We start from the raw sequence: 16,233 nt of genomic DNA on the forward strand, positions 1-16,233 counted from the left end.
GGCTTAAGGCCACATCTGCAAGACTCATTAAATTAATTCAAATATCAGTTCATATAGTCCATCACATCACATTCAATAGGCTAAAAAAGTAAAAGACTAAGGGATTGTATAACAGATGGAGAAAAGCATTTTACAAACGCCAACACTAATTCATGAAAAAGGGCAACTTCTCAGTGTGATAAGAACGCACCAGAACAACTGCACCTGACATAATGTCTGATGGTAAGAAACTGTGTGCTGCTCCCTGAAGATGAGGGATAAAGCAAGGAGGTCCCGTCACCACAAATGTATTAAGACCAAAAAAGGGGAAAAAAAAAAAAAAAAAAAGATTTGCAGATTGAGAAAGGGAATGAAGCTTTCTGTTCAAAGGTGTCAGGATTGTGTAGAAAACACCAAAGAATGCAGAAGAACAAAGCCCTTGGGATTCAGGAGTGACAGGCCAGGTTGCGGGACACAGGTTAGCATGCAAAGGCACCTCCTTTCCTGTAGACCAGCAAGACACAACTGGAATCTAAAATACGCCATTTCCATTGGCACCAAAGAAAAAATGCTTAATTATAATGTAATAAACATGTGTAAGATCCACATAAGAAATCTATAAAACTGATGAAAGGCTCAAAGCAACTAAACAAGTGGAACGCGTCATGGGTTAAAGGGCTCCACGTGTCCCAGCTCTTCCCGACTCCACCTGTAGACTCAGTGCAGCCAACGCCTAGGTCACAGAAGGTGATTTTGTGAATACCAACAAACTGACTTTACGGGTTGTATAAAGAAGCACAACTACGGAATAGCCAACATAATATTGAAGAAGAACAGAAACAAGATTGGAAGATTGATAGTAAAGAAAGAGAAACTAACTCACACACGATGGCTTTCACAAAGACTAACTGAAAATAGAATACAGACCTCAATGTAATGTGTAAGATTACAAAACTTTTAGAAAAAGAGGAGAAAATTTAAGTGACAAACTGTTTGCAAATGAGTTTTTAGATTCAACCGTAAAAGCACAGGCCATGAGGGAAACAGTCAAGAAGTGTTGCTTTGGGGCCAGGGAGATGGCTCAGTAGAATAAGCGTTGTTTGAGTAATAGAAAAACTGCTCTGCAAAAAACTACAGATAAAAGAATAAAGACAAAAGCCACGGACCTTGAGAAAAGCATTTGCAAAACACACATCTCACTAGGAACTTGTATCCAAAATACATAAAGATGTCTTAACACCCAGCAGTTAGAAAGCAAACAGTCCAGGTTTTGAAAAGGCAGAAGATCTGACTAGATGCCCCACTAAAAGAAGACGCTGGCATGGAGAGCAGGCGCACGCAAAGGTGGCCGACATCATGCCACTAAAGAATTGCACAAAAAACCCAGTGAGACACTGACAAAGCCCAGAGCTGCGAATCCCCGCTGGGTATGGGCAGCAGGAGCTTTCAGTCCTTGCTGGTGGGAGGGTAAAGCGGCAGGGTCACTTCAGGAGACAGGGAGACTACTTGTTCATGCTTTTATTGTCACTGTGTTTTGTTTTGAGACAGGCTGGCCGTGAACTCTGGGGTTCAAGCAGTCCTCCTTGCTCAGCCTCCTGGGCAGCAAGAAGCTGATAATGTCAAGATCGGCTTTGAGCAATTATGTGAGAGTCTGAGCTACCAAGCTCTGCTCTATTGTAAAGAAAACTAAAAGCCCCTCGGACCCAGCATGCCATCCACACGGAGGTGCCCCCGCGTCCTGCTGTCCGGTGCTCACCCTCCATGCCACAAATCAAATGTAAACAACATCTGAAAGGTACTCCGGAGGCAGCTGAGACTTGAGCATTTGATGTCAACTGCCCCAAAGATAAGGCAGTGAGAATTTATGAAGACCTTTTCCTGATTATGGAGGGGAGAGAACAGGCCAGGTCAGCTCCCTGCAGGGTTGGGGCTGCCTGGGAAAGCAGGCCACAGTTAGGAGGCAGCCGAAGGAGGGGCCTTGGGCTTCCAGACTGGGTCGGGAGGGCGTTGCCCGGGGAACCAAGGCTTGTTTTTCCGCTCCGGGGTGTGTCTGAGGCTCCAGAGCTCTCTGGGCCTGGCCCTTAGGTAGACTCTGCAGTCCTCCCATCCTCCCGCGGCCCCTTTGATCCGGCTCTCTGCGGTCCCTGCTTCCCAGCCCTTACACAAATTTGAGTCCTTTGCTATCTGGACAGGAGAGCCAAGGGGAAGAGTTGTCTGGATTCATGGTGCTTGTTTTGTTTTGTGTTGAACCAACACTTAAAAATTAGGATGTAGTTTGAGAAATCTGTATCTGCAGTTTTTCTTTTCAAAACTTGGTAGCTGGTAGCATTGTGGCCAGTGTCCTCACTCTGTAACCTGCAAGGCGGCTGCCACCTCTTGCCTCTCCGACCCTGGACGGCCCCCTGCTCCGACACCCACACCGGCTAGGTCCTAATTTTTGTTTTCTGCTACCATTCCTTTTGCTTCTGGTATTTTCCTTAAGGACAAGTATTTCTCTTTTGTCGTGTCCCTAGAGGGAAGTAGCAAAACAAGAGGCTTTAGGAATTTCAACAGGTTACCATAAAGAAAGGAAGACTGATGTCCCAGTTGAACACGCAGTGCCGCATGCCAGGAGCAGACCCTTCTATTCAGCGTGGACTGTCCCACATCTGGTCTCCATGGCCCTGTGACGACTGGGTAAGGCTCAGAGACATCCAGGTGGTCCCGAGGTGCGCGGGCCTCTGAGCTCGCGCCGGGCCAGCTTCTCACTGGCTCTAACCTGTCTGCACCTGCAGGTCACGCTCCTGCAGGTGAAGGTTCAGCGCAGCTGCGGTTGCCCCTGCAGATGCGCCTGCCCGCTGCCTGCAGAGGCTGACGTCTGCAGATGAGCCTCCACGTCTTTCCAGTTTCACAATAAATGCTGTATGCTCAGGAATGCTTCCTATAGCAGGATCTGCACATCGTAGCAGTGACTTCCCTCATTGTTTAATTTTCCTTGTCATTGGCGTTATATGTAGACGTTATAACTTCAAACTAGTTTAGCCAGTCTGTTTTTGTTATTTATGAAAAGTAGGAAAGGAACGAAGAGAGGGTAGAAGACAAGTAGAGAGGAGGTAAAAGGGCGAAGAACCGTAGTGCGCCCGCGCAGCGTCGGGCTGGCGTCTGCCTCCCGCAAGGCGCTCCTTCAGCCTGCTGAGCAAGAAGGAAGAGCTTTCTTCTTTCTTCAGCATCTTATGTGTGCGCAGGTTGTTTAAGGTCTGACCTTGTAGGTGAGAGAGAAAAGAGGGAGGCACAGTCAGGATAGTGCTCTGTTTCCACCACTCTGGCCCCAGGACCACACGCGGGCAGCGCCAGCTCTCCACCTCAGGAGCTGGGCTGCGGCCGGCCAGGGACTTTCACGACGCAGCCACCAAGCTAGCGCTAAGTGCGCCAGAATCAGAGCCGGGCATCTCGAGAGAGGAGCGTGTGGAGAGACCCTGTGGGGTCAGGAAGGAAAACGAGCTCGCGGCAAAGCACCTAGCACACAAAGGGATGCAGCCTGAGGGTGGAGGCCAAGGGCTCATTGAGTCGGTGCTGATCCCCAACACCCGCAACACCCACGCACACTGCTAGACTACTGTCGTGTGCGCTGCAGCAGCCCGGGGGCTGGGCAGGGGACGTGGAGAGTGGGCAGCAGGCTCAGCTGGTAGCACAGGGAGAGCCCAGGCTGTACTTCCTCAAAGGAGGAAGCCTTGACCACAAGGGAGAGCAGCCCGAGGCCACGGGGCCAGGCCTTGCAGCTGCCTGAGGCTGCACACACACAGACACACACACACACACACTCTTGTCCCTGAGCCCCTAGCTTCCCTCTGCGGCTCAGCATGGGCGAGTGTGCCTGGCCCACTGAACACCCTCCCAGCCTCTTTTGTCTGCTCCATCCCAGGATGAAGGGACAAGGTGAGGCCGTCCTCCTGCATGAGCACGTAGCTGAGCATCCCCTCTCCATTCATAACCACAACCCCAAACCCTGCGCCAGGTTGTGACATCGCTGGGAGAACTCACTGAGACAAAACATTCTGGTGCTTTTTCGGCCTGGGCTTTTCCCTGTAAAGACCCAGTGAGCTCCTCCTTCAATCATTTTCTTTAGCAAAGTAAGCATGTGACCGGCCAGGGCTACAGATTTCCTCAGCCTACTTCCTCTTACAGTACCAGTCTGTGGTTAATCAGGCTCCTCGAGTGGCAGTTTCTCCTTCAGACCGTGGCAAACCCGGCTCTGAGAACCCCCACAGTGAAGCGGCTCCCCTCCCCCAGCTGCACAGGCAGCGGCAATACAACCTACAACGCAAGGAAATGAGGTGTGGCAGATGCTGTTCTGAGGTGCCGGGTGTGGCCTTCAGCCTCTGCTCCTGGCCAAGCCACAAGTCAGGGCAGAGCCCTGGCCTTGCCCCAGTGCTCCAGCTGCCTGTAGGTCAGCACGTGGGCCAGCACCAGCACCCTGCAGCCCCGATGCCCAGGGGAAGAGTGAGGAGCAGGGCAGACAGAGGCGGGCTGGTCGGGCCTTGCTTCTTGCTGCGTAGCCAGGGCCCAGGGCCAGCCCGGAGTTGGAGTCTGTTTCCTCTTCTCCTCCTGGGATGGCTATTCCCACTCTGAAGGTAGTCCTCAAGGTAACTACTGGATGCCACGGGATACCTGGCTGTAAATAAGGCTCCCAGTAACCAGCAACAGCAATTATTATTGTTGATTTTGTATGAAGAGCTACTATACCTAGAATGCTCAGAAGTGTGCACGAAACAAGGGTTGGCGTCACTACTCCAGAGCGCCCCGGATGCCTGGCCATGGGGGTGCTTTGGGCTCCTCGGAGGTACCACTCTGGAGATGGCAAATGAGCCCCTAAGGCAGGATGTCTGGCATCTCCAGAAACATTTTGCCATAGTTGAGGAAGTCAGGCTCAGGCTGTGAAGGTAAGTATACCGGGGTGACCTATACATTTAGAACGAACAAACCTGCAGTTAAGGAAGGGCTGAAGGACAAACGTGCGGGACGGTGAGCCAGGAGGGCGCGCTGGTGGTGGACAAGGGAGAAGAAGGGTGGAAGAGGATCCTGCTCTCGGGAGGTGACCCAGTGAATGTGGAGCCCACTTACTGAGAGGAAGCAAAAGGCTTGGAAATAAGATAACTCATTCAGAATTTATTTTAAATTGGATCCATGTATAGTCACAGAGTATGTTCAAAATAGTACCACGTGGCATGCCTGGTTGGGAGGGGCACAGGGTAGACATTTAGTGAAGTGAGAAGGAAAACTGGCACGCAAAAGGACAGTGAGCCAATTCTGCCTTTCTGCACAAACCAACTTCACATTCAGGAGTTTATCTGTCAATATCATTTTATAATGTTATGTTTTTTATTTATAAGGGGTGGATGACTCTATTTCAGGTAATTTTGAAAATTAAGAAAGCTATTATAGGGGCCAGGGAAATGGCTCAGTAGAGTAAGTGCTTCCCTGGCAAGCGCAAGGGTCTGAGTTCAATCCCCGGTTCGGCAAAAAAAAAAAAAAAAAAAAAGAAAGAAAGAAAGAAAGCTATTATATCAGGAATCCCACCGTACAAATAGATAAAGGTTTAGCAGTTTTGCTTAGTGGTGTCACCACTGTTCAAGTTAATTCATAATGCCACCTACAAGTGGGAATTTTGTTGTATAGCCAAACTTTTTTTTTTTAATTTTTTTTTTAAATTTATTTATTTTACATTTATTTATTGTATGTGTGGCCAGCTCAGCCCACCAGGGGGCGGGGCTGGCTGGCATGTGCTGGGGGATCAAACCGTGGTCCATGTGCTTTGCTAAGCTTGTTCTAAGCAGGTGCTTTAGACCACTGAGCCATCTCACCAGCAGATAGCCAAACTTTTAAAAACTGATGGTAGCATTGCTTGGAGCCTCAAATATGCGACAAGTTAAAAATTAAAACTGAGGGCATTTTAAGGAAAACAATTAAATGCAGATGATGAGTATGAAGGCTAAAACAAGATTCTTTGTCAGACTCTGCTAGTTGGGTTCAGTACTTTTCAGATCTAAGAATAAGGGTTTTTATTTGCACAGTTTATGCTAACATGGATGGAGGACAAGTTGCTTATAACTAACAACAGTTGTGTCACCTGACAGAACATAAACCACGTCACAGAGTATCTGAGAACTACCAGCCTAAGTTGGACAGCTCTGCGCTCTGAAGGATGGGTGACCGGGTGAACCCGAGAGAAGCAGGCACTGAAACAGAAAGTAGTCGCGGCCGGGGGAGGAGCCGGAAGCTGGCCAAAGCTCCAGAGTTTCAGATTTTCAAGAGGAAAAGTCTGAAGAGCTGCCAGGCCCGAAGTGTGAACAGACCTGAGGCTGAGCTGTCCTTAGAATTGGTGGGACTGGTAAAAGAAGGAAGGAGGGAACGAGATGGGTCCTTCTCGACCGTTGGTGTTTTTGAGCCACGTCTGTGTGAGGTGCAGGCTGGCCTCAAGCCCTTGGTGGTCCTGCCCGCCCCCAGGGCCACTGACCGCGATGGCTCTGGGGAGTCTTCTGATAGAGGTTAATACTACTTAGAGGCGGGGGATATTGCCACATAATGTAAGACCCAGTTCTCTTAAGAGCATTAAGTTATTTGTGGAAAAAGGCTTCTGACTTTAAAAAAATAGAAGTGAGCTGTAGAGCAGAACGGGGCGGGCCAGGAAGGAAGTCGGCCCACAGTGTAAGCTCAGGGCTGGCCGCAGCCTCCCTGCCTGAGCCTTAGCTCGGCCTCCAGACGGCCTGCCGTCCTCTCTCCCCCGCAGAGCTGCTCTGTGCCCCCATCAGCGTCTCGCCACTTAGGTGTCGTTCTGTGCTTTGTCATTTAAAGCTTTACACTGCACCACTAAAGCATGTACACATCCTGGCTCAGGAAAATTCAGTGCCAGTGAAGGCAGAAAGGATCAAGACAGAGACAGACAGATCCAGACTGCATAGTACACAATTCTTGGAGCTGTAGGGACTCAGGGAGTATGGGAGAGCAGTGAGGTGGGGCCCGGGGGCCCAGGGCGGGAGGAGGGCTTCGGGGTAGAGTAAGGTCAAGGTGGAGCTAAGGCCAACAGCCGTGTATGCAGCCTGTCTTGACGCACCATTAGAAACAACGTAGGCCACTGCAGCCAGCACCATATGCTCTGCTAAATGTCCCAGCAACTCTGTCTATGGAGTTCAGCTCGTGTGCCAGGACCACCTGGTGGGCAAAGTGCAGCTGCACCTAAGACAGCTGGAGTCAGCTTGAACTAGAATCCTGCAAATGCTGAATCCTAGAATGAGCAGCGGAGGCTGTCTTCTGTCCTGGGTCCTCACTGACCTCAAAAGCCTGGGGCCAAAACACTGACTATGCCCTCAGCCATCTGTCTTTCCAGTTTTGAGCCTCCAACTTCAGGTGTTGAATATCCAGAAGAGACGATTAATAGCATTACAGTGTAATAGAGGCAGTAATTGTAATATTACGATCTTATCTGAATATCAAGCACCTCAGGACGTAAATAGAACCATTATTTTCTGGGCTGGGAAGATAGCTCAGTGGAATGAATTCTTGCCTGGAAAGCACAAGGTCTTGAGTTCGATTCCTGGTACTAAAAAAAAAAAAAAAAGCTGCTGTTCCTTTTAAGTGATAAGAATGGTGTAGGAGTAAATAGTTCATGAAAAAATAAGTAGTAAGAACCATTATTTTCTAACAACAATGGATGTTCTCATATTTGAATCCCTACAGAATGTTAATAGTTACACATTTTATAGAAAAGTAGAACTCAAAAACGATATACAGGGCTGGGGAGATGGCTCAGTAGAATAAGCGCTTGCCTGGCAAGCACAAGGGCCTGAGTTCAATCCCCAGTTCGGCGAAAAAAAAAAAAAAAAAAAAGCCATACATAATATTGTAGCATGACAATCATAATGATGTTTTTTAACATACTTAAATTTCCATTTTGACATAGCATAACCCTTTTAATCATCTCTAATACATAAGAAACTTTTACCTAACTTGTTGTCCTTTAATGAGATGTACTTTATATAAGTTTTTGTTAAAGGCAGATGTCTGAATCTGAAAGAAAAGTCTATCACTGTAAGCAGTCCTCATTCCATACCTTAGAAGACCTACACATCTGCAGGCATGAATACATTCAATACACTATACAAACAGCAGCAATCAATTGTCCTAGCCATATGAAAATCTTTTAGTCAGAGCACCTTTAAATCTAAAACCTCATAGTCCAGAAAACTTATTCCTTTGATGAATGAGCAATGTAAAGGTATTACAATAATGCATTTTAATAACATTTTTTTAGGTGACTCCCATAAGGCAAAGGAGATCACTGGGGCTTCCTATTAATGAACAATGGAGCTGGGGAGATAGCTCAGTAGAAAAAGCACTTGCCTGGCAAGGGCAAGGGAATGATTTCAACCCCTGTTCTGTCAGAAAAACCAAAACAAACCAAAACTATTAATGAACAACAACAGGATAAAGTTTCTAGGCAGCTGCTTTCTTTCTTTTCTTTCTTTTTTTTTTCTTTTGGCGGAACCAGGGATTAGAACTAGGGCCCTTGCACTTACCAGGGAAGCACTTATTCCACTGAGCCATCTCATTGGCCCCTAGGCAGCTGCTTGCTTATTCATCAATTGCAATCTTGTCCAATAATTCCCCTACTCTAAGACATTTTTGCTTAATTATCTTAATTTTTTGATGACCTATGCAAAAAACAAATTTGATATAATTTTAACCAGCTGACAACCCAGGTGGAAGCATGCCCTTTAAAACTATAAATTAAATTAAATTATAAACAAATGATCCAAAAATGCAAAGAAAGAAAGAAGACAAATTGTTAAGTTCAAATAAAAAATATCTGTTCACAGAATAGACAAACAAGTACGTGGCTTAACAGATTAAACAGACAAACATCTTATAGAACAGAGTGCACTCAAATATATTCTTTTTTTTTTGGTGGAACCGGGAATTGAACTTCGCTTGCACTTGCCAGGGAAGTGCTTATTCCATTGAGCCATTTCCCCAGCCCCTCAAATATATTCTTGACCAAATTGAATTATAACTCTCCTACAACTATAGAAGTTTGTAATTATAAATAGACTAGCTGGAATTATTCAAAAGATTAGCAAAGATCTCTTCTAAGAAGAATTTGAAAGGAGTAAAATCTTTTATCTATAGTTAATGTATAATTTTAGTATTTTATTTTGTCTTAAAAATACTGGTAACTTTTGGGTCCCTCTCTTTCATGTAACCTTCAGCTCACTTATCTCCGAGCACTCTACCACGTACTCAGACGCCGGTTCCCATGTTTAGTTACCACATCTGAGCATTCTGGGCGAATTCCTCCACCAGCCCCAGGCCCACTCAAGAGCCAACCTTGTCAACCAGCTGCAGTGCAGTCTTTGAGGCACCACTGTCATGGGACCAAGCATCAGCTTCTTGAAAGGGGAATCAAGTCCTGCTCCAGGTCTGGGTCTGTGATTTGGCTGCACAACACACTCTGGCACCCAGACAGGCCATTCAGCATTCTCTGGAAAGACACAAGAACATCTTCAACCCCAAATTAGCACTAGGCCGGATCCTTTCTATTGTCCAGGATAAAGACCTTTCCAAAGCACCGTTCCTAAGTACTTTTTGTCTCACTTGATTGAATTGCCTTTCTGCTGCTGTAGTCACAGTCATAGTAGAATTTTAAAAGTTAGTAGTATATCTTGCCAAGTCAGGTCTATTATGAGGTATAAATTTTGTAGGGAAGGAGCCCCACTTTTGTTTCTGTAAATGAATTTGGAGCATATAGTGAGCATGTTCAAAAATTCCCTGACCATAACGGATACAAGGAATTCCTGTGACAAGGGAAATATAAAAAGTTTTACAAAAGACAGCACTTCTATAGACTGGGTCATAATTGTCAGGCTTTAGTATCCATAGGCAGCCAAGACTTCTAAAGGCATCCAAACAATGACATGTTTAGCCACTTTACTAGTGTAAGCAGAAGCAAAAATAGGGCTGGGGAGATGGCTCAGTGGTCTAAAGCACCTACTTGAAACAAGCTTGGCAAAGCACAGGGACCGCGGTTCGATCCCCAGCACCACATGCCAGCCAGCCCCGCCCCCTGGTGGGCTGAGCTGGCCACACACACACACAATAAATAAATGTAATAAATAAATAAAAATAAATAAATATATATATAAAAAAAGAAGCAAAAATAAATCCTGAGGAAGTGCCTACAGAAACACAGACCCAGCATCAAGAGCCAAACTTGGGAGTGGGAGTAACATCCATTTGCCAGAGATGACTGTGGCATAATCCTTTGGGATTAACTGCCACAGAAGATGAGGAGGAATGTAAAAAGCATGAAGATCATTGTTTAACAATATGGTGAGCCTGTTCCTAGGTTAAATGAAACTTTTTGTGTAAGGCAGAAGCATTTTGATGAAAGGTGACATGGGAAACAGAAAACTGTTGGATGGTATCTGAGGGAGTAACAACAGTGACAGTACCTAGCAATCTATTACAGCATTTCCCCTGGTGAGAGGCCATGGCAACTGGGAAAGAGAATGCAAATGACCAAATAGCACACTGGAGAGTATAAGTAAATGAAAAAGACCTTCTGGATTATTGTGAATGGTGGCAGTTTTACTGTGGTGCATCACATCACAAAAATGAGAGCTGTCTGTTAAAAAGGTTAATTGGAGTGGATGGATGATTTTGTGAGGCCCATATAATACCTTGCAGTTTTTGTTTTGCACAGAAGCAAATCCTGTATTCCGTATTTGGGAAGAGGAGGCTATATCATAACCTCCCCTGCCTGAGGAGGAGTCATTTGTGAAAATAAAGACACCTCCAGCTGTGGGCACTCAAATTATTTTTGAAGGGGAGACAAAGGGTGTGAGGGAAGAAAACTGAATTAATTTATCTGGAGCATAATGGCAATCATTAACAACAGGGAAGTTAGCTAACATGGTTTGCCAAGATGAGAACTGCCATAACCCTTGAACCAAATAAAATGGAATAATAACACTTTGCACCTCATGTCCAAAAGGCTGATCAGCACATGTCCATCCACATACGATCTGTCCTGACACAGCATCATAATGTGGAGCAAATGGCATATGTAGACTTTGGAGAGGGCCCTAACACTGCCAGTGGACCCCAGTGGGCATATGGTGAATTGAGAAAATAATTAAAAACACTTTTATTTTTATTTTATTATTTTTTAAAAAACACTTTTAAAAGACAGGCCAAATCTAGAGAGCTGAAGGTTAGAGCCAGGTTGACTTTATCCAAGGCAGTTTTAACCTCTAGTGTAAGTGCTCTTGGAGATGTGAGGGCCAGTTCTCCCTTGAGAACGTCAAGAGAGGGGCTAAATCATAAGTCATTAGCTCAAGAGCTGGGCAGAGCCAATTAACATTACCAAGTAGAGTGTGAAAATCAGTTAGGGTTGCAAGATGAGTAATCTGGATCTGAACAGTTATTCCTTTGCATTTTCCTCTCATGGTGATTGATTTGGGCCACAATGTGTCTCTGCTGGATAAAGTGAGCCAAATATGAAAAAGGTGCCATGGTTTGCACCTTTTCTGGGCTACCACTAGGTCTGCATTATGAAGGGCGTTATCTAATTAAATAAATACTTGCTGCGAGGTGGATGATGGTCCATGTGTTAGAAGAATATCATCCATGTGATGGATAAGAAAAGCAGATAGATGAGCCTGACGCAAGGACCAAATGACTGCAGTCACAAACTCTTAGGGGTCGGGGAGATGGCTCAGTAGAATAAGCACTTCCCTGGCAAACGCAAGGGCCTGAGTTCAATCCCTGGTTTTCCCTTCCAAAACCCCCCCCCACAAATTCTTGATACAAGGTTGGACTATTTGATATTCCCTGTAGCAGACAATGCCACTGGAAATGGCACATACGTGCCTGATGGTTAATAAAGACAAAATACTTTTTTTTTTTTTAACAATGGCCATTTTTATTACCCAAAAACCTATAGGTCAAGATCCTGCAGAACCGCAGGATCTGCTGGTTGCCAAACTAGTAGACAGATGTGACTTCCGAGGTTGCAGCTGCCTGCTGACTCCACAGCCCAGGTCCTTGAGGGTCAGGTGTGATTCCAGCGCAGATACCAGTGTTGAGCCAGGCTGCACAGGCCTGAGCTCCTGGAAGGAGGTGGCAGGGCCCAGGCGCCTGCCCTGAGATGCCGGACCCTGGCTCACTGTGAAGATAGAGAGGGGAGTCCTCTGGGGTCATCTCGGCAGGCAGCTGGCCACCGGGTCAGGCCGCAGCCCTGGCACAAAGTTCACGGGGCAGAGCAGCAGCGGGCACATCTTCTCGTGCTCCTTCAGTGCCAGGCTCAGCTGCTGCCGCTCCTCGTTCAGCTTGGGGATCTCCCTGCGCAGCATGGCGTTCCCCTGCTCCAGGGACTCATACTCCTCTTGGAGCTTGTCAGCCTTTTGGGTCTGCTTCTTCCGACTCCTCTGAGCAGCAACTCGATTCTTTTCTCTCCTGTGGACCTTCCTGATATCATCTTCAGGGCTCTGTGGCTGAGGCAGGTTTCTGTGCGCCACGACGCCCCTCTGCAGGACACTAACGCCTCCAGCCACCGGGAGCCCTTGAGACATCCCGGGCGCTGCTCCGGCGCCCCCGCCCGCGCACAGCCTCGCAGGGAGCCGCAGCCGCCGCCACGGCCCTGCACGCAGGCTCTGCCTAGGGGTGTGCAATCCTAAAGGCAAAATACTTTTTATCTTGAGGATGGAGAGGGATAGAAAAAAGCAGTCTTTTAAATCAATCACCATGAGAGGAAAATGCAAAGGAATAGCTACAGGACGGGGCTACTGTATTTGAAGGGCTCCTGTAAGTTTCACGGTGTGATTAACAGTCCACAATCGTGTTGCAATTTGCATCTTCCTGACTTCTTTTTTTGTTACAAAAATTGGGGTATTCTGAGAACTATTGGAGGATTCTAGGTACCTCACCATCATCTGTTCATGAACTAGTGTAGGAGCTGCTATAAACTTCCTTTCATGAGTAGCCACTGATCAACCCAAACAGGGTCATCAGACATCCAAGTTATTTTGGACACTGTCTAGAGTTGAAGATGAAATCAAGGCCCCTCCTGAAAATGTGAAGGCGAGTAGCCTATACCAAGATAGTGCTTTTTAGGAATAACTGGAAGAGGTTCTTTCCTTTTTTGATTTTTTTAACAAGCCCTTGAGTGAGAAGGAAACCTTGTTGTGGCATCTTATGAGTCACCAAGAGTTAGAACTAAGCAAAAATGACCCCATGTCCCGCAATGTATCATAACCCCATAGACTGCCTGGCATATGGGGAGGTTGTAAGGTGAAAAATATCCAGAATGGCCTTCTGCATCCATCCAACTTAATACCTAGGCACTTCTACTTGGGTGAGAAGCACTGCCCACCCCTGTAGATCTTTGTTGATACATCCAGAGGCCATACTGTAGGCTGATAGTGTTGGGCAATGACTGAAACATACGCACTGATGTCTAAAAGCCCTTTAAATGTTTTTCCTTCAGTAATCAATTCCATCTTTGGACAATCTTGTTTAGTCTGTTGAGCCCTGCACATATCAGAGAACCAAAAACCCTTGGATCCCCTTTCCTTGTTTATAGATTTTGCTATTTTTGTTAAGAAAAAAAAAAAATCAGGGCCGGGAAGATGGCTCAGTGGAATAAACGCTTCCCTGGCAAGTGCAAGGGCATGAGTTTGATCCCCGGTTCTGCAAAAATAAATAAATAAATAAATAAATAAATAAATAAATAAATAATTCTTTATTTATTTAAAAAAAAAAAACAACCAACTGAGTGATATGAGATTATGGTGTTACTTGAACAGTGTTTCGAATACATTGAACCATAAGCTTGATTTCCCCTGTATAGTCAGTGCTGGTGACACCAGGCAACACCTGAGGCTTTTGCAGCCTAGCAGGAAACCCCTGCTTCCTGAGGCACAGGTCCTAGACTCCAGCAAGAACAGCTTCAGGTCCCATTTTAGGAGTTAGTATGAATTTGGAGGAGGAACTGAGAACTGTTGAACAAAAGAACTGCTGTCTTTTGTCACTCGCCAGAGGTCAGAAACATGCTTGGCAATGGAGGGTGGGGTTGAAGAGGAATTAAGGAAAGCGCCCCCACTGCTCTTCACGGCCAGAGCAGGCCCTGCTGGAAGTGTCCCAGAATGGGTCATCCTTGCACATTAGTTCTGCAACTACACTCATTTGCCCAGTGATACCCTTGTCCACACTTTGAACAGATAGTAGGTTTTGTTGAAGGGACAGATAGTGGCTGGGCTGCCCCTACAGGTGTAGCACAGCAGTTTTTGGCAAAACTCCCCCCACCCCCACAGCTGAAACAAGTCACCCTGTTTCTTTCCAACCTGAGTGATGGGTACTGCGAAGGCTGCTCCCTGCACATACCAGGGGCCAGTGTCTGCACAAATTCAAATCATCTCAGCCAGTGTAGCCTGTTTTTTGTGGGCTATTAAAGCCTCTTTACACCACTTATTTGCATGTTCAAAGGTCAGCTGTTAAACTGTTAACTTACTGGCCTCTGTATGGCTTACAATCCTTCCACTAGCCTGAAATAATCATGCTGTGAAATCTTGGAAAGGTTCATCAGAACCCTGATGCACAGGAGTCAAATCAGGATGTCTTACCTTGGAAGGAAGCTCCCTCCAAGGCCTTGTGGCAGGTATTTTATTGTGTTCCTATACTTGGAATTCAAAAGTAAGCTGGCCGCTGTGGCCCCAAAGGCACACTCTCTGGTTGGCATTCCTGGGTAGTGGCTCTGTCGTGCGCAGCACTGTGAGCGGCTTGATCGCACTCTACTCAGCAAAGGATCTCCTGGCCTTAAATACGCTTTGGTCAGTCCTTCCAAACATTTGAGGCCATAACCTGTGTCCTACTAATTCTATTAAACCTAAGGTAAAAGGGGCAAAAGGGCCGTAGATAGAAGCAGCTTATTTTAATTCTTTTAAGGTCTTAAAAGGTATGGTTTCATGAAAACGTATAACATGTCCTGCCTTGAACTTCAGGAATGGGGTAGACACGGTGAAAACCCTCCCCAGACTCTCCCAGCCATCCAGCTTCTGTCAACAACTGCAAGGGATACTGGACTCTTTTAGAATATTTTTGCTGAGTTAACACACCTATAATATTCAAATGATGGAACTAAACAAAAAAGGGGATATATAAATGAATGTCCATTTTGTATCTGTGAATTCAAAACTGTTAGGATAGATATATAGTTACATTCTCTTAATGAATAGAGGGATTTGTTCTAATCATGTTTGTAAATAGGATATCATGTCTGCATCTTGTACAGCAATTAACCACTAGGAAGACAGTATGCAATGTGTTAATTATTGAAACTGTGCTACCAATTTGATTTGAAACTGTCTCATTGCTATTTGTCTGTCAATAAAATTAGAAAAAAAATAAAACCAAAAAAAAAGCTGGGGAGATAGCTCAGTGGAATAAGCACTTACCTGGCAAGTGCAAGGTCCTGAGTTTGATCCCTGGTACCACTACAAAAGAAAAAAAAAAACAACACAAGGGAGAGAGAAAAAACGCCTCTGCTCTCCCGGAGGCAGAAGTTCCAACCTGGATGCAGCAGGATTTCTCTGGGATAGAACGTCAGGAAAAGCCACTTGCAGCTCGGTGAAGGTCGCTGGCTGGCTGTTACTCCACCACCATTTCCTGCATGAGACTTGATTTTAAACTAGTGCTCGAGCCCAATGCTTTGTGGTCATCCTAATAAACTTATGCCTATTAAAACACTACGTAAGGCAAGTCCACAAAGATAAATGCAGGAATCAGGACTACAGCAAACAGCTCCATGTACATTTGTGGGTTTTGCCCCATGCTTGACATCTGGTAAAAGCAGTCCACCTCTCGCTCTTTTTTCTTTTTTTCTTTCTTTTTTTTTTGCAAAAACCGGGAATGAAACCAAGCCCCTGGGCCTGCCAAGGAAGCGCTTATTCCACTGAGCCATCTCCCCGGCCCCTCTCTCTTTTTTCTTGTGAGCCCCTTTTTCACTTGCCCCAAGTTTTACGCCTGACGATATCAGTATCAATATCGATACACCTCTGCCGTTGATATTGGCGCTGTCGACGCACCGCTCCCCTTTTGCACACACAGGACCAAGTGTCCCTTCACCCACCATTTCTTCTTACCCAGGTCCCTGTTCAGACACCAATATGTCATGGTCAGTGCAGCTCTAAAGCTTCCCACGGGAAGGATGAAAAACTAAAGGTA

The 16,233-nt window shown here is 46.0% G+C and overlaps 1 pseudogene; it reads right to left on the minus strand.

The window, feature by feature from the left end:
- Window positions 1-12,130: 12,130 nt before the first annotated feature.
- Window positions 12,131-12,584, minus strand: LOC101591811 (annotated as a pseudogene).
- Between the last annotated feature and the right edge of the window lie 3,649 nt (window positions 12,585-16,233).

The sequence above is a fragment of the Octodon degus genome, unplaced genomic scaffold (assembly GCF_000260255.1).
Source record: "Octodon degus isolate 3935 unplaced genomic scaffold, OctDeg1.0 scaffold00100, whole genome shotgun sequence".
Lineage (NCBI taxonomy): Eukaryota > Metazoa > Chordata > Mammalia > Rodentia > Octodontidae > Octodon > Octodon degus.